The sequence below is a fragment of the Ambystoma mexicanum genome, chromosome 4q, assembly GCF_040938575.1.
Source record: "Ambystoma mexicanum isolate Mex_15411 chromosome 4q, UKY_AmexF1_1, whole genome shotgun sequence".
Taxonomy (NCBI): Eukaryota; Metazoa; Chordata; class Amphibia; order Caudata; family Ambystomatidae; genus Ambystoma; species Ambystoma mexicanum.
This window is the reverse complement of record NC_090928.1, coordinates 775529818-775556362: the sequence shown is the minus strand read 5'-3', so window position 1 is coordinate 775556362 and position 26545 is coordinate 775529818.

Below are 26545 nucleotides of genomic sequence, written 5' to 3'. Positions count from 1 at the left end.
TATCATGCAAAGTACATCTCTGTGACGTCGGAACGAGTACTCTTTAGTACCACGCATGTTTGCTAAGAGATTTGTAATGCTTGATTGTAAAACCTCATCTTTTTCTTGCACTTTTTGTAGTAATTGTGTAGCTGACATATTTTGAAAGTGGGTACCTGATTTCAATGTGTGTGCAACTCTGTAACATAGAGTTGCTAATTCACTTTCAAAGACTAGGTAGAATATTCCACATTTTGTCTAAATCTGGGATCTTCAGAATACATTCGTAACGAGCGATATTCTGATGCTGTTATCTGAATGGGTCTGTCATCATACCTTCCTCCTTTCCCAGTAGGAAAGAGCAGAGGAAAAGCACGTGTTTCTATACTTTTTTCGCATATGCTGATTGGTGATCCTTTGGTTTGTCGCATTTGGTATGTTTCTAGTGCATCATCTATGGTGTCATTAGAGTGTAATGGATGAACTGTATAATGGTCTAAAATATTGGATACTGTAGCAGGATCTAGAAGTTCAAATAGACCAGTTTCTGGTGACTCTTCAATTATTTCAGTGGTTTCCCTCAAGTTTTCTTCAATATTCATTTCTTTGTTGTATTCATTATTGTCTTTTAGATATTGTAAGGCTTGTCTAACTTTATGTAAGTCTGCGAGTTGTTGTCAAATTTATTTGTCTTTTGTAGGTACACCATTTACTAAGACAATTAAAGATTGCTCTATTGGACGTTGCACTCCCAGAGTGTGCACATTTTCTTTCAGATCTAATGGTAAATAAACTACTTTGCCATGAATACCTTTCACTAATTCAGATGGAGGTAATTTCTCTGTTTTTGGTTGAAGGCGTATTATTGCTTGAAATGGGTGCACTGTTGAATTATGATGCTCTCATATAAATTGAGTTGTTGCAAGGGTTTTGGTAGTGGGAATAATTCCAAGTTATTTGTGATAGCACGTGAAGGAGTTTGGTTTTTGTCAAGTTTTGTAGTGCAGTAACTGCAAAGTATTAAGGGGTCAGTTATTTCGTATTTGTTTTCTTCTATAAGGTAGAGAGCTAATTCAAACCATTTGGAATCTTCATTATCTTCTATTTTGTATGGTATGTCTACAGTTTTTGCGTTACTTTTATAAAATGTTCTGCAGCGACACACACACACACACACCTGGTTTAGTACTTCAGCAGATGTACTTTTAAATGTTAGTATTTCTTTTTTGTATGTCTGTAGTAGAAGGTTGCCAAATGTACAATTGTTGGTAGTCTGTTGTAAAGCTATTCCATTTTGTAAGTGGCTTTCACTTCCAAAATATTTCCTCTGGATATGCTCTATTTCTTCTAGTAGGTCTTTAGCTCTACCATGTAGAAGATTTTTATTTAAATTGGCTAGTGCTGAAGCAGGACTTTTAGCATAGTACAGTTTATAGACTAGATTTCTTATAGTTGAATGATGTGTTGATATCATTTTGATATGATGGAAGGTGCTTTTTCAAATAGGTCCTGAAATGCCGGCTAATGAATGTCCTTGTAGTCCTGTGTATTTGCACACTGGACAGGTATCCATATTTTGTAGTAGTTTCATTTTGATTGTGTCTTTGCCTTTCACATACTGATTGAGGAACTGGCGTAAAGATTTGAAAGATTTTTTGGCAATGTTACACATTGACTTGCATGGCCATTTGTATATTGGACGTTCTGGTTCAGTCGAATGGAGAGGTGATACTGAGTTTTCTGGGGATATTTTTGTAAGCAGTATTTCTTGTTGCATTATGGTATTATTAAGTTTTTCATATCCTCATCCACTGCTATGTATGGCAATTGTGTTTGTTTGCTTTTGTTTGTATGCTTCTTCATTGAAATATGGTTCTGTGCTCTTGGTGTGACTCCATTCACATTCACAGATATTTAAGAAGTTATTTCTGTTGACATTCCGTTTATTGAGAAGTCTTTTTTGTAATTTAGTAGCTAGTTTTGTTAGTGGTTTCATTCTGTTTAACACTAAAATAAATAACTTCCTTTTGAGAAGGATTGCACTGTCTATCAAAGCTTCTAAGATTAATTTTCTACGGTAGGTTTTAAGGGTATGTGTGCTGTGTGCATGAGTGTCTGAGTATGATGGTAAGGATTATGTGGTGATGTGTGTTTGTGCATTGGGCAGCTACAACTAGTTGGGAAGGCTATTCTTGTATTTGTGTGTTACTATACTGGGGTTCAGATGACAGTAGAAAGTAAGCTGGTGGTGAGGAGAAGCACTAATACTAAATCTAATGGTATAGAATTAAAACAGTTCTTTGTTCTGTAATACTAACATTCTAGGGGCTGAGTTACGTCATTTGTGCGATGAAAAACTGGGATTTTCTGCGCCATTCTGCCTGCTAATCCCTGTTTAACAAATGGTGATTTGTGGGCAGAATTGTGCACAGATCTCTGTTTTTTGGCACACAAATTACATGAATCTTCCCCACAGTGTGTCTGAGTAACAGTAAGAATATTATGGTAGTATTGTACTTACTCTTTTTGTGTAGAATGAGCAGGTTTCTTCTGAGTTGTTGTTTGTACTTCAGAAGCTGCTGCTTTTCAGTAGAGTGGCCTTCACTGCAATAGTAAAAGAAATAAGTTAGTAATTTTGTGTGTTTATAGCACTGATTTGTATGTTTTTGTAGTAGTATTCTTGTTTGATATCTGAACATACTGTGTGCATGCAGTGTCCTTTGACTATGTCAAGCCTTTATATTTTACTTACAATATGTTAGTTCAACGTGCTTTGTAGATGAGTAGAATACTAAGGGGGTAATTCATAGAATGCAGCGCACAAGTGGCGCACGCGGCTGGCGCACAGTGTGCGCGTGCGAATCCCTGCGCCAGCCGCGTGCGCTAAAATCCATTTCCGCGCACAGCGTATTCATGGATTCCAGCCACCAAAACCAGCCGTGGCACACATTGGCGCAGCGACCCTGCAGCAGCGCCATTTACACCCCCAAGAACGCCTCTCGCGCAGGGAAAAGCCATCAAAATCCCCAATCCAGCGCAAAGGGCTGCGCTAACCCTGTACCAGCACGGCAAGCGGGCTACGTGTATCACTGGGGTGCGCGGGAAGTACCTCACGCGATTGGCCCCGTGCGAGCAGGGTATGCGTATTTCAGGGGTGCACGGGAGTTCCACACGTGATTGCCGCAGGGTACGTGTATTTCAGGGGTGCGGGGGAAGTTCCACATGCGATTTCAGCAGGGTACGTGTATTTCAGGGGTGCGCGGGAAGTTCCACACGCGATTGGCCCACGTGCGAGCAGGGTACGCGTATTTCAGGGGTGCGCGGAAAGTTCCACACGCGATTTCAGCAGGGTACGTGTATTTCAGGGTGCGGGGGAAGTTTCACACGCGACATCAGCAGGGTATGTGTATTTCAGGGGTGCGCGGGAAGTTCCACATGCGATTGGCCAAGTGCCAGCAGGGTACGCGTATTTCAGGGGTGCACGGGAAGTTCCACACGCGATTCCAGCAGGGTACGTGTATTTCAGGGGTGCGCGGGAAGTTCCACACGCGATTTCAGCAGGGTACGCGTATTTCAGGGGTGCGCGGGAAGTTCCACACGCGATTTCAGCAGGGTACGTCTATTTCGGGGTGCGGGGGAAGTTTCACACATGACATCAGCAGGTTTTGTGTATTTCAGGGGTGCGCAGGAAGTTCCACACGCGATTGGCCCCGTGCGAGCAGGGTACGCGTATTTCAGGGGTGCGCGGGAAGTTCCACATGCGATTCCAGCAGGGTACGTGTATTTCAGGGGTGCGCCGGAAGTTCCACACGCGATTTCAGCAGGGTACGTGTATTTCAGGGTGCGGGGGAAGTTTCACACGCGACATCAGCAGGGTACGTGTATATCAGGGGTGCGCGGGAAGTTCCCCACGCGATCTCATCAGGGTACGTGTACTTCAGGGTGCGGGGGAAGTATCACACGCAACATCAGCAGGGTACGTGTATTCCAGGGGTGCGCGGGAAGTTCCACAAGCGATTCCATCAGGGTACGTGTATTACAGGGGTGCGTGGGGAGCACCACACGTGAATTGCACGTGTGGGTCCTCCCAGGTGTTCCCTCTACACCCTCCACGGCCCCTGCAAGTGGCTCACACCACAGGGGCCTACCCTGCACATGTCCTGCAGGCACCCCATCCACCATGGCCATGCCCCCCAGCCAACCCACATGTCAACTTGCACTACTGCCCACCAACGCATGTCCCCCTGCACCCCCAGCCACCAGGGGCACCTGCCAGCAGGCCCCCACCCATGTCTCCCACCCCCCCACTCCCCAGCACTGTGGGGCACCTGCCAGCAGGCCTCCACCCATGTCCAACTCATGTTCCCCACCACCCCCACCCCCCAGCAGTGCAGGGGCACCTGCCAGCAGGCCCCCACCCATGTCTCCCACCCCTCCACCCCCCAGCACTGTGGGGCACCTGCCAGCAGGCCCCAACCCATGTCCAACTCATGTTCCCCACCACCCCCATCCCCCAGCACTGTGGGGCACCTGCCAGTAGGCCCCCACCCATGTCTCCCACCCCCCAACCCCCAGCACTGTGGGGCACCTGCCAGCAGGCCCCCACCCATGTCCAACTGATGTTCCCCACCACCCCCACCCCCCAGCACTGTGGGGCACCTGCCAGCAGGCCCCCACCCATGTCTCCCACCCCCCCACCCCCCAGCAGTGCAGGGGCACCCACCACCAGGCCCCCACCCATGTCCAACTCATGTTCCCCACCACCCCCACCCCCCAGCACTGTGGGGCACCTGCCAGCAGGCCCCCACCCATGTCCAACTCATGTTCCCCACCACCCCCACCCCCCAGCACTGTGGGGCACCTGCCAGCAGGCCCCCACCCATGTTCCCCACCCCCCCACCCCCCAGCACTGTGGGGCACCTGCCAGCAGGCCCCCACCCATGTCCAACTCATGTTCCCCATCCCCCCACCCCCCAGCAGTGCAGGGGCACCCTCCACCAGGCCCCCACCCATGTCTCCCACCCCCCCCACCCCCCAGCACTGTGGGGCACCTGCCAGCAGGCCCCCACCCATGTCTCCCACCCCCCCCACCCCCCAGCAGTGCAGGGGCACCCACCACCAGGCCCCCACCCATGTCCAACTCATGTTCCCCACCCCCCCACCCCCCAGCACTGTGGGGCACCTGCCAGCAGGCCCCCACCCATGTTCCCCACCCCCCTACCCCCCAGCACTGTGGGGCACCTGCGAGCAGGCCCCCACCCATGTCCAACTCATGTTCCCCACCACCCCCACCCCCCAGCACTGTGGGGCACCTGCCAGCAGGCCCCCACCCATGTCCAACTCATGTTCCCCACCACCCCCACCCCCCAGCACTGTGGGGCACCTGCCAGAAGGCCCCCACCCATGTCCAACTCATGTTCCCCACCCCACAGCAGTGCAGGGGCACCCTCCACCAGGCCCCCACCCATGCCTCCCACCCCCCCATCCCCCAGCACTGTGGGGCACCTGCCAGCAGGCCCCCACCCATGTCCAACTCATGTTCCCCAGCCAACATGTCATCACAATCTAGATCCCTGGTCCCTATGGTCAGCCTCCAAATGCAAAACACCCACCCGAGTATTGCATCCACCCACTCATAATTGGCAATTACATGACAGAACACCAATTGCAAGTTCCGAAATAAACACATTTCCCTCACATACACCCAATCGGTGTCAGTGAATCTCAAAACCCATATCATGATATGCATGAAACCAATGAGATGATACTACACATTGAAGTTTGATAAAAAAATATGTATTAAAGGAAACATAAATAGAATCAAAAATAAAGAAACATAAATGGGAATGTACAAAAATGAAAAGAAGCATGTCCGTGAAAAAAAGCAAAACCAAAAATCAAAATCCAAAGTAATGGTGTCCAAAGTCACTGTCCACAAAACAAAATCCAATGGGAAATAAAAAAGAAAGCCATTGCTCCATGGTTAAAATGTGAAAGAAAAATACAATCCAACAGTGAACTATGTACATACAAACAAGCCAGGGTCCATTATCCCAACAAAAGAAAGGAAACCTATCTAACTACACTAACTAATAAAATAAACTATATACAAAAATGTGGCCAATGTCCAAAAGGTCCAAAATAAATCCCCAAAAAAATGAAACCTAACACTACCTACATAACTATATACAAGGGCAGCGGGCAAGTTTGACGGCTCACTTTTGGATGTCCCGGGCCAGGGCATCATCGAACTCCTGCTCAATGTCCCGGAGGCGGTCCTCCTCCATGGCCCCGAGGCACTCGGCCCGCCTCAGGGCCCTCCGCATGGAATTCTCCGCCCTGACCATTGTGAACCGTGCCTCTTCCGCCCACTGCCGCTCCGCATCTATGGCGTGGCCCAACCGCTGCCACACGGAAGACACTCTCTGTCCTGGGTCCTCCTGCCCTCCGGCCGATGCCTGCCCCTCCGATGTTGAAGGCCCCGAGCCTTCATGGCTCCCACCACATTGCTGCTGCTGCTGTGCCTCTGCCCGTGCACTGCCTCCTGCTGCCTGCACATCCTCTGCCGGCTGGGGTGCAGTCATTGATGTGGCCACCCCTGCTGGACGTCCGACTCCCGACTGTGGCAGGGATGCCTCCTCGACCAGCCAGGCCGCACCGTCAGAGGCAGCTCCACAGGGCACCCAGGTGACTGATGGGTGGGAAGATGGCACGGAGGACGACTGGCGCGTAGGGGGTTCAGTTGAGGAGGGGGTCGTAGCAAGCCCCATCATACGGAGGAATCCGGCCTGGGTGACCTGTCCCAGCAGGCTAACGTGGTCAACGAGCCATTCGAGATGACGTGCAGTCTCCTCATGAAAAGACTGCAGGACACCTCGCATGGCCCATTGACGCAACACCACACCACTCAGAACAGACTCAACCCAGACCCGGATAGCCACGTCCGCAGGCAGAGGAAGGCCAGTTGACGTGAGCTCATCCCCTGCCTGAAAACGGGTCTGGACGTAGGCATCCCTGCTGGTGCAAGATGATGCAGGGACAGGATCAGGGACAGGATTGCACACAGGCACCTCCGCGGCGGCCTGTGCTGCCTCCTGTCCCTGGTCCTGCACTGCACCACTAGCACCAGTGGGATCCCCACCTCCAGACCCCGTCTCTGTTGCTTGCACGGCCTCCTCCTCCACCAAACCCCCCACCAACCTGGATGACTCCGTGCCATCTTCCCCTGTTGGGCCTTGTGGGGTCCCAGCTGCCCCTTCTGCTGCCGAGGAGTCCAACTCCAACCTCCGCCTCTTGGCCCTCCCCCCGGCAGCTGCGGCCTGGGACGCGGCACCGGACTCCTCACTCCCCGACGAGATGACAACATGAGAGGGGAGCCGGGCCTTGCGTCTCCGGCTGGCGGTGGGATCCCCGCCGCAGTGCTCCACAGCACCTTCTCCGCCCTCTTCATCAGTTGACGCTGCAGACAGGGAGAAATAAAACACAGGCATCAGGGCACTGTACAATGGACACATACACACATGACAGTTGTACATGAGTGGCATTGGCAAACCTCAGACATGTCATCACAATCCCCAACACACATGTCATTTCAACTCCCACACATGAGCCATACCACAGCCATATCGCAACTGCCAGCACCATCCATACACATACAACAGCATGAGCAGGCAAAGGTGAGCCAGACCTCACATGCAACACAGGAAGTGCACCACACATGTACACACACCACCACAATTGCATGCATGTGTACACCTCTGCCAAGTGTCGCAGTGTTCAGATGGGCATCCATGTCACATCTGCCGATCAGGCTTCCACATACCGCTGTCACATGCATCCATGTTGCATCACTGTTGCACCCTTGTCAAATACACACAGATGCACATGTACACAGTGCTGATACATGCAGCTGAAAACAACATACATGCGTGACATCACGGACATATCTACTTACATACACATTCATCCAAACATGTGTGCCCACACAACTGCATTTGGCATGCAAGCCTACACACACAAGCACCATCCATATCTCACACATTCCAGCCCTCGCATGTGTTAGCCCCATGGCCCTGTACACCCCCACCCATACTCGACCACATACAAACAGATGTGCAACCTGCACACTACTGAAAAATCACCAAACGCACATCTCACAATCAGGATGCATGTACACTTACCGCTCGACTCCAGATGGGTCTGCCTCTCAAGGACCTGGACGTGGAGCGCTGGGGATATGCGTTCCAGGACCCTCATCTGTTCTTCCGACAAGTGGCCCCGGCGCCCCTTGGCATCCGCTGCCGTCAAGAGGCGCCGGGCCTTGTTCAGGGTCCTAGACCTGAAGTCCTCCCAGCGCTTCTTGACATGTTGTAAGTCAAGGACTGCCACCCCCTCCGCGTTGATGGCAGTCACGATGTCAGTCCAGATCCGAGTCTGTCCTTCCTTGTCAGCGCGGGAACTTCCGAAGAGGGCATCATACTGCCCCAGGACTTGCTCCACCAGGACACCAACTTCGGTGGCACTGAAGCTGGTGCCCCTCTGCCTCTCTGGCCGGGGGTTGTCAGTGGTCTCAGATGGTGTTTGCCCCGACATGACAACCCCAGAGGCAGGAGTGGGTGGGCAACTGGGTCCCGGGGCTGGGCTGTGGAGCGATGGAATCCCAGTCGGGAGTCTTCGGTTCCAGCAGGGGTGGTCACAGCAACAGCACCCCTGGCTGATGTGCAGGCAGCAAATGGCAGGGCACGTGGGCAGCAGGCAGCAGCAGATGGCAGGTGGGAGCGTGCTCGGTGCTCTGGGGGGCAGTAGTTCGGCCTTCTGGGCAGGAGCGTGGTCTTCCGTGTGCTTACACGTGGCCAGCTTGATGCAGAGTGATTTGGCACGTGAAAATTCGGCACGTCAGCGTGTAATTCAAGGAAAGGCCCTTAGCGCGTAAGCGCGTCTGCACGCATACGCATTTTCATTGGACAGAAGGCCCCTCAAGCGCAAGCGCCCCTGTGACGTGACGCGTACAGGCGTGCATGGGCATTTCAGCGCGTGTGAAAAACTGCACGTCCGCGTGTAATACGAGGAAAGGGCCCATGCGCGTAAGTGACGTGACACGCGCGTGCGTTTCCCTCAGCACGGGTTAAAGGTGAGCGGGCCCAGCAGTTCCTGCACGTGCCTTTCGTGGAGACCGACGTGTGTTGCTGCTTCCTGTTGTTTCACGCGCCATCACAACTTCACAGCTATCAAGGACGTATCTCTTCTTTTGGCGGGGGTATTGGCTACACATGTTTTTCTGCATCGCGCTAGGCAGACGGTGAGTCGCACACGCTCTTTTTCCCACTGCGGGTGCCCCTGTGTATCGCACCCATTTTCGATGTCATAGTAGCCTGCGTGTCCCACGCGTACGCGTTATTCGTGTTACTGGGTGCCACCGCGTACTGCGGGAGGTTGAATCCACGCACGTAGGCTGCAGGGTTGCGTGCACGGTTTTACTGCAGTTTTGGGGTGCCTGAGCATTGCGTGACCCGTCACCACATCACCGGGGTCACATACAGCCTTGCAGGTGCAGGGGGGCTGTTAACATCTTGCTTCCCACCCCCTTCACCCCAATTGCCCAGGTCAATTGTGGTGTACACCTCCTATTGATTGGCACCACTCCATCTGTGCCAGCACTTCTACATCAGTGCCATGGTTGGGAGGCCACCAAAGGTGAGGGGCGTCTCAGCTGGGCGTCCTCCTCGTGGCGGGCATGGTCGGGGACGTGGCCGTGGTGACCAGGGAGTAGGGGGACTCCAGGGTGTCCAGGGCGGCCACAGAGGGGGAAGAGGCAGGGGTGCGCCACTTGAGCACAATGTTGTGCCATGTGTCGGTGCAGTCATGCCACCACCCCCTGTGGTTCCGGGGGATACAGCTCCTGCATCTGGCGCTGGCACCCGTTTGACCCGGCAGTCCATTCCATCGACTGCCACGGGCCCAAGGGTAGTGGTAGCTGCAGGTGCAGCTGTGGACACCGCCACCCAGGCTCAGGGTCTGCCAGCGCAGGCTGCGTTGGCACTTGAAGAGCCCTTGGTAGATCTCCAACAGGCCAGGATGGAAACCATAGGGGCAGGCTGGGCTGCTCAGACCAAGACACGTGTCCCTGGGGCAGTCATGTCATCTGCTGCCCCGAACAGCCGGGTGTTGGCAAGTGCAGGGGCAGATTCACCGAACAGCACCCCGGTTGTGAGTCTGCCAACCAGGAACGTTGCGGTCAATGACCCTGCCACAGCTGATGTTGCTGCGCAGGGTCCATTAGTGGGCACCCAGCTGCCACTGACACGAGTCAGGCCTTTGGCCATCCCTCCACCTGCCACTCCCTTGGCTCAATCCACCGAACCACTGGCCATACTGGTCAGGGCGGCATTAGCCAGCCAGGGTCTGCGCCACAGTCCAAGAGGAGGAAGGTTGCACCTGCAGCACAGGCTGGGACCCCACACACAGCCACGACCTTCTGCACGTCGAGGAAGAAGCCTTTCTGTAAGCAGGAACTGGACTTCCTCGTGGACTACGTGCGGGGCCACAGCCGTGACGTGCTAGTGGGTGCCAATAGTCAGACTACGGCTGCCCAACGTGACACCCACTGGAAGCATGTTGCGGAACATGTCAGTTCATTCGGCCATGAGGTGCGCACGGCGCAAGAGTGCAAAAAGCGTTGGAATGACATCAAGCGCAGCACTAAGGCTAAGCGTGCCTCTAATTACAACTTGACTCTGGTGACTGGCGGTGGGCCTGCACCAGAGGAGGAAGAGCTCACTCCGCATGATGCTCTCGTTGTGGAGTTCATACCACCTGAATTGGTCGAAGGAGTGGGAGAGATGCTGGACTTTGATGCGCAGTCCAGTGAGTGTTGATGCGTGTTTGTTGAGGACGTGTGTGTTTCACTTGTGGGATGTGTTGTGCATGATTGCTGCTACATGTGACATGTACATGGTTCTGATGTGTAAGTAATGCAATGCTTCCGTCATGCATGTCTCCTCTGCCTGCATGCGGGACTCCATGTAGGCATGCTCCCTTGCCCCTCCTCCGCCACTCTGCACCCCAGTTCCACCTTTGCACTGGTCTGCTTCAATATTGCCAATGTGTAGTTTCTTGTTCATGTGTCCTGTGTAGGTGCTAACTTCCAGCGTAGAATCTGCCAGACATATGCCGTGTGGTACAGCCTTAGTACTCGATGCAGGGTATCTCACTTGTACTCTGCATGGGTCAGATGTCCCACAGGGACATGAGTGCCCATTCATGCTCCATGTGCATTGCATGCATGCCCCTATGTGTCCTTGACTGGATGATCACTGTAATATAGGTCCTTGGTTACATACATTGCCTGCCATCTCATCAGCCTTCCCATGTCAACTGTGGCTCAGTCCTGCGTTGCACACATGTTTAGGCTCTGACAATCTGTATGGCTCACAGGCCTCAGCCTGTTCAATGGCCAATGACTCTGTCCAACTCTTGTTGTGTCTTCTTCACACGTGGGCGGCCTCTGGAGTTTTCATCATGTGTCCTGCCTACTGTCCCAGCATCATTTGCAGTGTTGTCATTGGAATCAACACTGCCTGTCAATACACAGGTGTATGGTCAGCCTTTTGATACCATGCTAGGCATCCCTGCTTTGGTACTGGGGTGGAGGGGTGCTTGGCTTCTAGATATGGTACACATTGAATGCACAATGCACGTGATGTGTGAATTTGACATTGCACTGCCTTCACATTTCCTGGCACACACCATGGAGTGCTTGTACATGTAGGTAGTGAGTGGCGTACACATTTTCTGCACTGCATAGACCCACTTCCATGGAAACTGCCACCTTTCAACAGGTCTGATCACAGAAGCTATTCAAAGTAGACCCAGCATGCATGCCAGGTTATATGTTGTGTGTCACATGTCTGCCGGATGCATTTGCTCTCGGTGTGTGTGTGTGTCGTGTGCTTCTGACATGTGTAGTGACCTTTTTCTCTCTATTTTTCAGGTGATGACGCAATGGAGGCGGAGGATGGTGTTGTCATGCCAGACACAGGGTGGGTAACACCACATCAACCCGGCACTAGTGGGGGTCGTGGGGTGGTAGTACACGAAAACCCCCAAGTGCTGCAGTCCATCTTGTCTCTGGCTGCCTATGAGTCCAGCTTTGATGACGACTCTGACGTTCATGTTGAGTTAGATGAGCCTCAAGTCCATGTGTCAGGGGTGAGTGATTCTGATGTGGACACTCCTCTGTCTGCGACTCCTGCACTGAGGGATCAGACAGTCTTGGTTCCTCCGCCCGTGGTGGATCGGGACGCAGGGTCACCCTCCACACCAGTCACTGATGTGCCTGCGACATCACGTCGATGGGGGCATATAGTCGTGCAGCCACGGGCAGTGCCAACACAGCGAGGACCCCCGGTCCTTGGGTCCCGCAGGGGTCAAGCCCGGCAACGCGGTCGCTGCGCGCAACCGCTGTATACTGAGTGGGAGCAAGACATGACTGCCAATTCCGAACAGCAGGGGGCAGCAATGGAGAACATCGCTGAGAGCATGGAGCGTGTGGCCTGATCTGTGCTCCCCCCTGCTAGGCAGGTGCTCTCCAGCAGCAGGCGGCCCGGTCCACGGCCCGCTCGCTCAGGCTGGGCATGGCGGCCTCAGACAGGGCACGCCAGGCTGAAATGTCGTCTCTGCGTCAAGCAATTGCTGCTCACACAGAGGCGCACATGGATGCCCTGAGGGAGGAGTATGCTTCCCTCAGATCCACTCTGGGTGTCCTTATGATGTCCCAGGGGCAGCAGGCAGAGGAGAGGTTTGCACAGCTTGAGCGTACCATCTCGGCTGAGCTACAGGCTTGCCGGGAGGTGCAGCGGTTGTCCAGCCAGGCCTTGCAGGAGGAACTCCGTGTTACAGGTGCTACCTTGCAAGAGGAAGCACGTGTATCACGTGGGGTTCTGCATGCAGACCTATGTCACATCGCCACACAGAACCAGGCTCACCCGTCTGGCAGACTTGCTGCCGACGAGGGGCAAGCTGCGGCTAGGCGTGGCCAGGCTACTGTGCCACGTCCTCCTTTACAGGATGAGCCAGTCTCGGACGACCATCTATCTCCCACATAGGTCGGGCTGTGCAGGCGTTGAGCCCATGGAGGTTTTTTTTTTGGCTCAGCATCATCGCATGTGGATGTTGAGCAGCACCCTGTACCTCCCCCCTCCTGGGTGCCTCCCCTCCCCCCGGTCGTATGTGGCCATTTTTGATTTTTCTTTTAGTTTAGTTAGTTAAGTTTCTGTTTGATAGTTAGTTTAATTAGGTAATGTAGGTTTTCCATTGTTAGTGTAATTAGTTAATAGTTGATTTAGTTTAAAATTGATAGTCTATTGTGCTTTCATGTGACAGTGCGGTGCTTTGTGGCTTTTGAAGGCATCCACTGTCTGTTCCAGCTGGGCCCTTCAGGCTTGTCTTGTGTATGTGTTTGCTGCTTGGGGTCCTTGACTCACATATGCCACCCCTGCCTCCCTTATCAATGGGGTCGCAAGGATGGTTCGGTGTTACAGAATATTACACAAGGGCTTTGGACTGTCATATCTGTGGCATGTCTGGTGCTGTGTGACTTGTGTTGACACCCCTAGTGGGGATGATTTTGGTGTTATTGTCCACTGTTCAGCTTTTGCTAGATGGGGTGTGTCATGATTAATGTGTACATTGATTGCTATGCATTGTGTAGTATGTTTCATATCTTTCCTGTACACGTGCTTGTTGCAATTCATGCTGTAGATAGTGTTCCACACTTTGGATGTGAAAGACGGACTGATGGTGTGATTTGTGATGTGACTCTCTGACATGGTCAAGTAATGAGATGCCTGATGAGACACACACAGTGACTTTGAAGCATTAATCATGTGTTTCATGCCCTTTCTGCAGGGGGATGAGCCTCCAGAGAACCTTTTCCAGCAGACATGGCCCATTGGATGACGGAATTCTGGACCTGTTTGTTGGTGCCCACATGCACATGTGTGCACAAGCAGAGGCACAGGGATTGCAGACCCACATCCTAGAACTGCTGACATGTTCCAAGGAACTCCAGGCAAGGTGAGCATCACAGGGGGGCCACGACACAGCAAAGCTTGCACCAGGCGAGTTGCACATGCAGGCTTAGTCACAGCACTGAGGGTGAGCTTAGACGAATATTGGTGTTGAAGCACACAATGCAGCTCAGATGTGTTGGTGGACTGATGGCTGTTGATAGTAGGGTTGTCTGGGACACATGCAGGGGCAGTGGCACATACCCTCCGGTACACCAAGGTCCATTGAGGCACTTGTATCAACCATGTAGCCTTCTGAGACATGGAAAGGGGCAGCTCACAGGGACATACAGCAAGGGACATACTCTGGTGCAGTGCATGTCTTTTCCATGTACTTATCATAAATGCACTGCCAACTTTGTTTCGGTCATGGTGGTACGCAACTTGCTCTGAAGTCATGGCTTGCTATATGGGTGTGTCTGCTTACCCAGGGAACATTGCATGTTGTGTGAATTGTGACACATTGGTGTTCCATTTGCCACGCACCCACCAGCGGCTGACTTACTGCATTGACTGTGTATGACCCGTCACAGGGGTGATGTTATATATGGGTACGAAGCATCTACACCAGATTGTCTGTTTGTAGAGTAGTTTGTTTCTATGGGGCATGTTTGGTGTTGTGTTTTTGTGTAATTGGCACGTACAGGTTGTTGACTGTGGCTCTCTTTGCAGCATTGCAGTGCTCCTGTAACCAGACCTGAGAGTGCGCAGGCAGGAGGCCAGCACTCAAAACCAGAGCTAAGTGTCTTGTTGTTTTTCTTTCGAACTGCTCTGCATAGGCTTGCTGGGGAGTGTACTAATGCATGGATGTATGTGTGGTTCAATTTGGTATGTTTTTTCTCCCTAATCACCCGTGATCCTATGCAATTTTGAACCCTGTAACCTCTACCCAGTGTTCCTGCTTCCCGTACCTATCCAAGCAACGTTCCCTGACCCTCTTTCCCCGCTGGGGTTGCGGATGCCTGTGTAAGCCCCGAACTTGCAGGCGCCAAAACCCTAGAGGGGGTGGTTGGTTCGTACCACTCCTGAGCCTGGACTACAGAAGGCCATGACAATGATGTCCAAGTTTGTTTGGATTGTGTATGTGTTCATGCAGGTAGTACATTTTCGTGCATTCCCTAGTTTCATGTGTCATTCCTCCTCCCCTCTCCTGCCACTCATTCCAGTCATCCAGTGTGTCAACACCTGTCCCGGCTGCATATTCCTGAACCTCCTTCCCCACCAGGGTCTCAGGGGCCTGTGTGAGTTTGACCTTGCAGGTACCCGGGACATGGTGGGGGTGGTTGTTTCGTGACACTCCCGCGCCTGTACAGGGGAGCTGTGACAGTACACATCCGTTCATGGTGCATCATCCTATGTCATGTACCACACATGTTTCACATCCTGTCGTGACATTGTTTTGCTGTGCTACCTTGGTTGTTGCATCATTGTGGTAGTACTTGGCCTTTGTGAGGTACTGCTACGTCAAGTCATCTACTGGAGGGTGTTCTGGTTCGTTTTTCTGGCTTGGATTTTGTGATTTTGGACAATGATTATGAGGGTGCAGGCACCTTTTTACACACAAGGTGGGAGATGGTGACGAAGGGTAAAGGTGATCCTGTGGCCAGGTGGAATTGAGGTTTGAAGGCTCCATGACCCAGGTGCAGTTGTTCAGTGGGTCATGGTCATTTGTGAGGGAGGGAGGGGGGTTGTTGTTGATAGTTACCTTGCCCTGCAGTGTGATGGGAACTCTGACATTGTAATGGTGGTATCCTATGTACATGTTGTGTTCTGCTGATCAATGCCTGTTCATGTGTTGTGTTTACCTTTCAGGTGCGAGGGGATAGTTGTGGTTTGACATGCTGGGGTGTACACATGGTGAATGTTCACATGTGATGTGTAGAGAACACTAATGGTCATTTGAGTGCACATGCATATGTGGAGTGCATGTCCTTGCAGAACCACACACTTGCACTCTGATGCACTACATGTACTCCCACCCTTGCATATCCACGTGTACACTGTTTGCCTTCTGGTGCCCACTGTGTCCCTGCAGCACATGTTCTGTGACCGATTATGGATCCTGTACATGCCTAATTTGCTGTTTGATGTGGTCTGTCACTTAGATGTGATGCTCAGGGTGTGCATCACACACAATGGCTGTTCACTGTGCTGTGCGCTGAGCAGTGTGTTGCAGGAGTAGGACACTGCACACATGAGCTGCAGTGTTGATTTTGCAATGCACAATGTGCATGTAGACAGGCATTCATTGTTATGTTACGTCTACGACTCTTGTAATGCATTTGGAAATGACTTATTTTGGGTGGGAGATTTTGTTGGTCTGTCATTTCATCTGATTCTGGGTCAGGCATCATTGTCTGATGCCACTGTACATTTAGGACATGGCAATGTGTACCTTATCGTTACTGTGTTGGTGTATGGGTATTGCTTGCCATGTCATGTTGTGGTTTGGGAGGGTTTGAGTGACATGACAGTGATGGCCATGGCCTGTTTTTCAGGTGTGTGTGATGCACACCTTGCATGTCAGGGTCATCCGCTTTCAGGGCAACTAGCTGGGGGTAGATCTCTCTCCGCGGCAGGCCCCTCCCTCTGGAACAGCCTTCCTGCCTCACTTGAACTTGAGGGGAACCATATCCAGTTCTGGAAGCACCTCAAGACCTTCCTCTTTGCTTCTGCTTTCTCTCTGCCTCTCCCTTGCAGAATTCTTCACTGGAACTGCACTGGAGCTGCAACTGGGCCACTCTCACCGACCTCGGTCCCTGGCCCAGCCACTCTCCACTTGCACTGCCTCCCTGGCAACCCCTGCACTGCGGTACTGTCTCTCTATCCCTACAGCCCACCCTTCCCAGCACGTGTCTGCACTTACCTTTGCAGTTGCCACCAGCCGACCTTTTTGCCACTTTTCCCTTCCCCCTACCGCTGCACTTGCACAATCTCAATGACACATGGCCTAGTAGTACCGTTGTCTGTCTTCCCTTGTTCCCCCCTCCCTGCCTCATCGCACCTTGAAATACTTGTGTATAGGCCATATCATGTCATATGTCATATGTGTGCCTTTTGGTCACACACGATATCTTGTGTTTAAGTAGCTAGGGATGCAGACGATGTGGCACTTCCATGGCAACTATCTCAGGGTGGTAGGGTTGTGACAGTTGACTGTCTCTTTGTCATCATCGATTGTCACCTGGTATGTGCCAGGCCTGTGTGCACTCCGCAGGGGTGGGAGTTTAGGTGAAAAATGTGGCCACAAGCTGGGTCCGGGCTTCCTCGCCACGTGCCCTGTCCCCTCCCATGGGCAACACCTGTGCCTGTGGTTGGGGATGTGGGGGCACCACCATGTCCACCGGGACACCCTGCCGTGTTGCAACATTGTGCAGGACACATGCTGCCACAATGATCCTGCACACTGCTGGTGGTGCATAGAGTAGTTGCCCACCAGAGCGGTCAAGGGAGCGGAAACGTGACTTGAGCACTCCGAATGTGCGCTCCACTATGCCCCTGGTTGCAATATGGGCGGCGTTGTATTTCACCTGGGGTGGTGTGGTGGGGTTCCGGATTGGTGTCATCATGTGGTTGCTCAGAGGGTAGGCACTGTCCCCTGGGGAGGTGATAATAGTTGAGATTATTAGGGTTTGGATATTTGTCTGTGTGTGACTTGCATGCATGTGCAAGGGCATTTGTACTGACCTAGGAGCCATGTGTCGCCATGCTGCCCAGCTTCCAGGGCCCGGCTCAGGGCGGACATTCTGTATATGAAACTGTCATGGGTGGAGCCAGGGTAGTTTGCATAGACAGAGGTGATGATTCCCTTTGCATCGCATACCACCTCTACATTGATGGAATGCCAGTGCTTGCGGTTTCGGTAGATGTGCTCAGTGGCCCTAGGTGGACGTAGGGCCACATGGGTGCAATCTATGGCACCGAGCACTTTGGGGAAGTGTGCCACCCTGAAAAAATCCAGGACAACAGCCTGCCTTTCTGCGGGTGTTCTGGGCATGTATATGTGCCTGTGGACTGAGGGGCGCGCTGTCATGATTGCCAGTACCTGGTGTAGGCAGCGTGACTGTGTGGCCTGTGAGACCCCCCCCACTATGGCAGTGGTCCGCTGAAATGACCCAGTGGACAAAAAATGCAGGATATTGAGCAGCTTCTCCAAGGGGCTCAATGCTTGGGAGCAAAGGGTGGGAGATGTAAGGTCATCTTCCCACTCCCTGACCAGGTCTAGGATGATATGGGGTGGAAACCTATACCTGCCATTGACCTGGTCGCTGGCATCCCAAAAAGGCGTGTCCGTGGTGCGAAAATGCGTGCCCTGGCTATTCTCCTCCTCCTGCGGTGTCCCAGGATCAGTGCTGCGACAAATGGGGCATTCATCGTAGCTGTATATACGCGTTTCTTGTTTGCGCGCACTTTTATGCTGTGCGCGGGGACGCTTCCGCCTGCCTTCGTGTGGCGGACGCGTTGACGCCTGTGCGCGTCTTTTGCCGTGCGCGGGTTTCCCGTATTCGGATCCATGAATACGGGTTGTTCGCGTGCGTGTGGGCGTTCCGTGTAGTTCCCTGCAGTACTTCCCCAGTTACGCCTTCTTTTTCACGCGTTGTTCCCCATTCCGCGTGTTACGCCCACTGTTCCGCCCACTTTGGTTGTGTGCGCCGCGCTATGTGCGCTTTTGCTGTGCGCGTAGCGCACGCCGTGTATACCTGCGTGCGCCATGGCTGGATTGGGCGCACGGACAGCGGGAAACACGCGCAGCGTCTTCCTTGAATCGCACGTGTGCGCGTGCACTCCTTTTCTCACGCTTGCACTCCCTTGTGCCTGCTTGCGCATGGATTTTCGGCGCACGTTTGTTCCATGAATCGGCCCCTATGTGTATCAAACTCAGTTGGTTTCTTAAGGCTGCATTATTGAATGTTAGGAGAAAGAAGAAATAACTATATACTTATTTTGCAATTTTTATAAGGTGAATGGCAGAAACTGTATAGAAAAGCATGGAACGTATGCATTTGTGAAGGTGTGGGTAATAAAGCAGAAGGATGTGGTTTACAGACAGAGGTTTTGTTATTTCAGCTGGGAGCTTTTCAATGATAGTGGCTATCTGTGTGAGTGTATGAAGATGCATGACCTTAACCTGGCTGTGTGCAATTTTATAATACACTACTAAGTGTTTTTCTACAATTATACTGTTATTTCTCCCAACTTCTAATTTTATAATTTTTTAGATAGCTGTGTGTGTAAACATTTTTTTAGATAGCAGACAGGTTTGGAAGTGACAGTTGATTATAGCAGATGGGAAAAATGACAGTACGTTAATTTCATAGGTTATACAAGTGGCAGTTACTCTGTTTATATGCATTCATAAGAGTTGTACATGTACTGTGCAGAAAATATGCATACCTGTAGTTTGTATTCATGCATGTGGATATGCATGCAGCTGTAAGTAGACATCTTGGAGATTTGTACAGTAGTTTTTGTAGTTGCTTTCCAATGATATGAGACTTGTCCTCAGAGTAATCAACAGTACATTTGAAGTGCTGAACTCTGATGATGGAGTTAGATGTAGAGGTCTTGGATGTGATTGGTAGATGGTTCTGTGACTGCCTAGCTGTATCCAATGAAGGAATGGCACAGAGAATGAAGTGGAAAGGGTGGAAGGGCTGTCTAAGAGGTACGCGGTCCACAGACACCACGGCTATCTGCAGACAGGGCGTGCAACATCCGGGGTTTTCCAGCAAATCCAGCATGGAAAGGGGACTGTAATGATCAGCCAATCAGATGTTGACATTGTGGATTTGTGTTGAAAGAGACTGTGGCCCTCATTACGATCCTGGCGGAGAACCATGGTGCTTTTAGCACCATGGTCCATGGCGCTAAGATGCCAACTCCGCCATGGTGGTTGGCGGACTTACCGCCCCATTCCGACCTTGGCGGGGCGGTAAGTCCCCAATCCCCATTTACCCTTCCCCATTCCCATTTTTGCCCCATAGGGCATAATGGGAGTGGGGAAGGCGTTAATTATGCCACCGTAAATTACGGTGGCGTAATTAACAACAAGGTCCCGTAGCGCCATGGATTTTACCGCCTGCAAAAAGCAGGCGTAAAAATCACCATGGCGCTACGGGAACTCGTACTCAGGCGGTAAGGGTCGGCGAAGTTTACGCCGGCGTAAACCCCTTACCGCCTGGGTCGTAATGAGGGCCTGTGTGTAGTGAAGATGGCAGAGGTGGAGAAAGTCAGGGTGTTCGTGCTTGGAGATATGTTTGTGCATAGTTTACAGCACTATGGTATGTGGCAAACAATTCTGATGTTAAAGGAGTGGAGGAGGTGTGGGGCACTGTGCCTGTTTGCAATGTACAGGGAATTGTACGAGTTTGTGAAGATAAACCCCCCAAAAAATACAAAATAACAGGTGTCTGTCAAGCATCTGCAAAAAAAACAAAGAAAATGCTCATTTCAGAGCCAACCTCAAAGGGGTAATGGGGCACACTATTTAAATTTACTTTCACTACGCTCAGATTTTTTATATGTCCGTGGACATGGCCGTAGTCCGCGGACAGCGCATATTACATATCGGAATTTTGGGGTGGAGAGGCATGCAAATGAGAATGAGCAGAGCAAGGGATTGGACAATAAGGTTTACTGGGTGTGTTGTGTAAGGAGAGAGTTTGTCAGAAAGTCTTTTTCCTGAGAGAAGAACAGATAATCTGGATTTTGGGAGACTCATGGATACATTGGTTGGAGGTGCATGCAGAACGCTGTGGAGTAGCTACAGATCTTGGATTCCCTCATGTGGAAGTGCACTAGCATGGATTGCGTGGAATGAAATGGCTGGACTTGGTACCTCTCTGTGCTACTTTGGAGACACAGCATCATCCAGACATAGTTATAATTCATTGTGCAGAGAACAGTTTGGGACATGTTTCTGGAATGTCTATGCAATTTGCAATGAAAGGACTTGGGAAGGTCATGGACATGTTTCCAAATTCCCAAGTAATTTTTTCTCGTATCGCGCAGAGACAAATGTGGCTGCGTTCTTCTTCATTTGGTCCACAAATGGAGAAAGCGAGGCGCAATGTCAATAAGGCTGTTTGTGCTTTTCTAAGAGATGTTGGCATGTCCTCTTTTCACAATGAAAATATTATGTTTCGTAGCACATACATTTTTCGCAGTATGGAGTCCATCTTCCTTATGCGGGCAATCAGATTTTTCTGAGAAATGTACAAAATGCATTGTGACCTTTTTTGGAAATACAGCCATCCATTTTGCAGTAGGTGTTGACCATTTCAAGTTTTTCAAACACAAAAAAACACCAAAAGGCTCTTTTCAGAGCCACCACTTCCTCCCATAGAAAAGTGTAATGGTTTTGCTAGGGCAGCACTCCCAAAAATAAATGTCTGTGGACTGTCCGCAGACTTCTAAATAATGCGCAGGGTCCTGCTCCATTTATTTGCCACTTCTATTTTGAAACTGTGAAAGGCATCTCTAAAAAGAGCCTTTTTTTGGGTATATTTGTTGTTTTATATATTGTTTTGTTTTTTACACATGACACACTAGGAAAGGAGGGTAAGGAAGGGACACCAACCACGGGGATAAAAAGGGCAGGTGGAGAGAGGAAGATGTAGGGTGGGCCTTATTTAGGAAGCTAGCAGACATTCTGGGGCTCCTTGACCGCAGTCTCGAAAGCACTTCAAAGATTCTCCCCCCTGCAGAGTACTGCGTCGCAGTACATTCACAATATTGTGACCCTCGAAAGGTAAGGGTCAACAGCATTGTGAATGGCCTGTGAGGCAGCGTGAGGGATGCGCTGTCCCCCAGGAGTGTCTCTTGTGGTGACAGGAGCGGGAACGGAGGATGTGGTAGAGGAACTAAGTTGATCAAAAGGTACAACCTTGCGGATAGCCCCACGTGGAACGACCTTAGGTGTCGCTTCATGGATGTCGTACCAAAGCTGTACGGGCCAGTCCTCCCATGACTCAGCACAATTTTGCACTGGTTGCAGGTGACTTTGTTCGCATGTGCTTTTGGTACGTCACCATGAATGGTAAACAACCGCCACACCCAAGACTCACAGTGGGTGCTGGTAGTAGGGACTTCCACTACATCATCCTCGTCATCCTCTTCATCCTCCTCCTCTACATCCTCACGCCTGTTCCCCTCTGCAGGCCCTTGGGGAGGTGGTGGTGGAGGGGTTAGGGGTGGTGCTGAGGCAGATGTAGCAACAGCAGCCATGGATGCCCTCAGGGTTGATGAGAAAGTCTCAGTAAGAGCAGAAAAGGCAGCAAAAGTAAATCTGCAATAACCAGAAGCACAATGAAGATCAGCTCTGGGGTGTGGCCTTTTATAGGGGTGCTGGTGTGCGCTCCACGAACAGTTGAACACCCCAAAAAGGCTCAAAAAGTTCCAAAAAGTATGTGGAAAGCTATGGTCATTGTCTGGGACATGTGCAATGGTGAACTTTTACTATAAAATACTTTGGATTGTCTGATGACATCGCGAACACGTCTGCAAAGGGAACGGGTGTCCGCAGGACACCAAATGCACATGAACCATTGTGCGCGTGCGTGCGGGCATTCTACGGACAGTGTTCTGGTCCTCAGACTAATTAAAAGTGCGACACAAGTGAGACGGACAGTTACGGACAGGTGCGATGCTCGTAGGACTAATGGGTGTGGTGCGCATGGGCGTAGATGTTCTACAGACAGTACGGACTGGTATAGTGTCCTTAGGACTCCCCCATTTTGGTTAATTACGGACATCCCGGACACCGTGCGTGTTCTAAGAACAGTTCCATTTTGCTTGCGGACAGTACGGACAGGTGTAGTGTCCTTAGGACACCCCCATTTTGCTAATTACCGACATCCCGGACAGGCGCATTGTCCGCAGACACCTTAACTGCCTTTTTAAAAAAAAATAAGACACAAAGGACTCAATTAAAACACACATAATATTTTTTTATTATATACAGATATAAAATTTATGAAAGAGACGTGGAAGCAGAAACTGACACAAATATAGGGGAATTAGGGGTTTGGAGAGGATGGATGGGAGGGGATGAAGGGATGGAAGTCTCATCAAAACATTTTTTTTGGTGTTGAGGGTTTGGGGATAGTTGACTGGGACATGGAGAGGGGGAACAGGTGCATGTGGGACAATGATAGTTAATTTTTTCTTGTATGCGGTCCTCCACAAAATGTTTCAAAAGATTGAAATTTTCCATAAATATGTCCATTTTTGTTCCATGCGCTGCAGAGTATTTTCTAATGTCTCTTTTGGTGTATTATTTTCAATGTTTGTATGGTCTGTTAAAAAAATACTTATGTTAAGTGCACATAAAGTAATGATTATTAATTTGTTTATATAGAGAAGTGTCTACCATTAGTATCACTGTCTTCAGACATTTGCTCGCGTGGGAAATTTTCCTCAAGCCATTCCAAAGTACTGGACATTTCTGTGTAAAAAATATATATATTACTTTTAGTGTAACTAATACAGAAAGTTTAGAAATATGTAAGAAAAATGAAGTTTACTTACTAGTTTCTGGTAAGTTGTGTTCTTACTGTTGTGTAGGTCTGCTGTTGCTCCTAGCTGTGCAGTTTCTGTGAGGCCATTATGTTGGAAGCATATCTTTTTTGTTTTGGTATATTCCATTTTAGTACATATGGTATTTAAATGGATGGTTGATGTGTTACATATATAGGTTCCACTTCTTATTTAATATTACATATAATGTGTTTATATGCTGCTTTTTGAACTTGTTCAGTGTTTATATAGCAAGGTAGAACACTCTAAGACACCCCCTAAGTTTTTGGGTAGTGTTGCTGTTGTCCACATCCGTCTGCGGACATACGCACAGTCCACAGACATCAAAATCGCTAGCAGGGGGATCGGTATGTTCTATGTTACATGTATATAAAGTAAGGGAATCCTAGTAAACATCGAACAAATTCACACTATTTATATGTGTATTCAGTAAAACAAAGTTTGGTAGAGGGAGGTTATGGTTAAGTTGCACTACTAAAAACCTATGAAAATCAGTAAAAAAGCTTTGGTAAAGGGACGTTATGATTAAGTTACGCTACTAAAAACCTATGAAATTCAGTAAAAAAACTTTGTTAAAGGGACGTTATGGTTCCAAGTAAAACTAAAAAACCCCTGAAATTCGCCAGTTATTGTAAGCTAAGCAACCATAACTCGCGCCACCACTCTGCACTGCTAAGACTAACACCCAGGACATCAAAGATTACATCACAAATGTCATTGATGGCATCACTGATGACATCACATGTTCATTTACTTTTCATGAAAACTCTGTACAAGGTTATTATAATGTTGACAGAAAAAGTGTCAAGTATCATTGGAATAGATATCTTGAGCTATGTAGTGCATTAGGCAATGCCTTGATATAAATAGCATTCTATTATGAAGTTCTTTACAGTATACTAAGCTACTCATGTATACATATAAGCATTGTGTGCAGCATACATGATGGTGGTGCAATATTCATAATCTTACCATGCTGAATAGTGAAATGATAAATGCTTTCTTATTAGAGTTTTATGTAATGTGCAACATGTAATAAGTAGCTAATAAAACCACTTACTACATAATTTCATTATTACATACAAAACACAAAGACACAACAACACATACAAATATGAGTATATATAGAGAAAGTGAAGTACGCAAAGAAGCAGCAGTAGAAGCAGAAAGTGGTCACCACCTAACTGATTATCTTTATGTACAGAAAGGCTTGCTCTGCTTCAGACCTACTACTTCCCTATGTACAAATATCACATGATGTGACTGCACCCTAAAGAATGTAATGCAAAGACAAATATGAGCACATCCAGAGAAAGTACAGTAATAAAAAAACAGCAGAACAATAAGAAAGTTGATAACCTTGCTGATTGTCTTCATACACAGAAAGCATTGCAATCTTTTAAGTGTGTATTCTTTCTATGTATATGTTACATATGCTGTGAGTGGACCCTAAGTGAATTATTGTAAGAACATATTTGAAGTATAAGTCTACAAATATAGTACTTTTTGATTTCTTTGTTCCTAACTATTACTGTCTAAGATATATCACTAAAGGAATAAACAGCGAGTCACACATGTGATGTCATCAGTGATGTCATCATTGACATTTGTGATGTCATCTTTGATATCCTGGGTGTTAGTCTTAGCAAGGTACGGTGGTGGCGCGAGTTATGGTTGCTTAGTTTACCATAACTGGTGAATTTCAGGGGTTTTTCGGTTTTACTTGGAACCATAACGTCCCTTTAACAAAGTTTTTTTACTGAATTTCATAGGTTTTTAGTAGTGAAACTTAACCATAACGTCCCTTTAATAATTTGTTTTTACAAATATATATATATATATATATATATATATATATATATATATATATATATATATATATGTTACACAGCCCACTGTAGTGGCCGTGTAGTTATGGTTAAGTTGCTAATCCCATAGGAAGAGCACTTTTTGGGCGGCTTATAACTTCACTCCCCCTGGACTATGCCACACCAAACTTTGCTAAACAAGTACATGGCCCACTCTGAATTGTTTTGCAAAGTTTGGTGAGGTTTGGTCTGGGGGGAAAAGTTACAGGGGCAGTCCAAATTGCTGGACGGATTTTCACCAAATTTGCGGCAGGAGCATCAGCTTGGTCCCGAAAGCGTGGTTTTGTAAATTTGGTGGAAATCCGTCCAGTAGTTTTTTTAAAAACAACCAAAAAGTAGGTCACAAAAAATTAGTGATATCTATGTCCGCTCCACGGACACACTTCCCTGTACGCCCCGGTTATTCGGTTTGCGTCATGTCTGTGGACATGCGATGTGTTCGCTGATTGGATGGTGAAGAGCGTGAAGTGCATCAGATTTTTGGAAACGCCCGCCATCTTGGATTCGCAGACTTCGTCGCTGTCCGCAGACATTGCGCTAAAAATATATTAAAAAACACAACATTGCACTTGTCAAACTTATCAAATAATCTCTGGGGAGGTGAGGGGTCATGAGGATGGGATGGGATATGGCTTCAAGAAGCAAAAAAAAAACGGGTGTTTCTTGCCGCGAAAGTCAGCGAAAAGTTCGGATGTTCGCAAACAGTCCTGAAAAGTTTGCAGACACCTCAGCATTACAGGGTTGCTGAAATGCAGTTCTTGAATGGCTTATAACTTTTGCGCCACTTACTGGAACTGCATGAAATTCTGCATGTATATTTCAGAGCTGATCCTGAGTGGGTATGCAAAGTTTGGAGGGATTCTGTCATAATGGGGCAAAATTAGAAGGGGGGTCCCAAAATAATGTAAAGGCTTATAAATGAGGTGCCATTTGAAGAATCTAAACTCCATTTGCCAAGCTGATAATAGATCAAGAAATACATGTTTTTGCGAAGGTTGGTGGGATTCTGATAAGAGGGAGCAAAATCAGAGGGGGTGTCCCAAAATATTGTAAAGGCTTATAAATGTGGTGCCATTAGACAAATCTACAGAAAGG